Raw genomic sequence first — 772 nt, 5'->3', positions numbered from 1 at the left:
CGTACCATGGCCATATGTATGATTTAGAAATTTGTTAATGCACTGACTATGCACCATTATCTGAAAAAAAAACCAATGTCTAAACATGGAACAACAAAGGACACAGATCAAAAGCTATGACATTTAAAGTTTTCACAATAACTGACGCACACACAGACATAAACCTACACACAGCTGAAGTCACGTTAAAACCATCTATACTTGAGGAGACCCTTAATAACAACAAAAGCATTAGTGTGTGGGCAACAATGAGGATTAATCTGAGGCGTTTACAACGGATGAACCCGAAAGAGAGAGAAGGACCGCATAAGGAGGTTATGATTTGGAAAAATTTCCAACGAAAATAATTTTGTAAAACAAACTTGCTAAATTTAAAAAAAATGTAATAAATTTTGTCCGGTAATGCAAACAAATGAAAATCATGTATCAACTGGTGTGCTTTCATGTTTTATGTATAATAGTAATACAATAATCGATAAGTTACTATGTTTTAAGGGAAAATATATATCTAATTGTATGTATATCCCATAAGTAAAATGAAAACGTTTCATAACGTTTTCAAGAAGTAACTGTTATATTGTACAAAGCTGGAAATATTTCGAAGACGAACAGTTTACACAGACACAGTACAGGCGGTTCATTGCGGCATATGTAGAGAAGAATAAATGTGAAGACTAACTTGACAAAACAAGATATGAATTATTGCACTTATTTCATTCTGGTGACGATGGGAATCATAATTCTCATTAACATATTTCATATAATTCTGTTT

This window comes from Penaeus monodon, chromosome 34, assembly GCF_015228065.2.
Source record: "Penaeus monodon isolate SGIC_2016 chromosome 34, NSTDA_Pmon_1, whole genome shotgun sequence".
NCBI classification, from domain to species: Eukaryota; Metazoa; Arthropoda; class Malacostraca; order Decapoda; family Penaeidae; genus Penaeus; species Penaeus monodon.
This window is presented reverse-complemented; position numbering follows the sequence as displayed.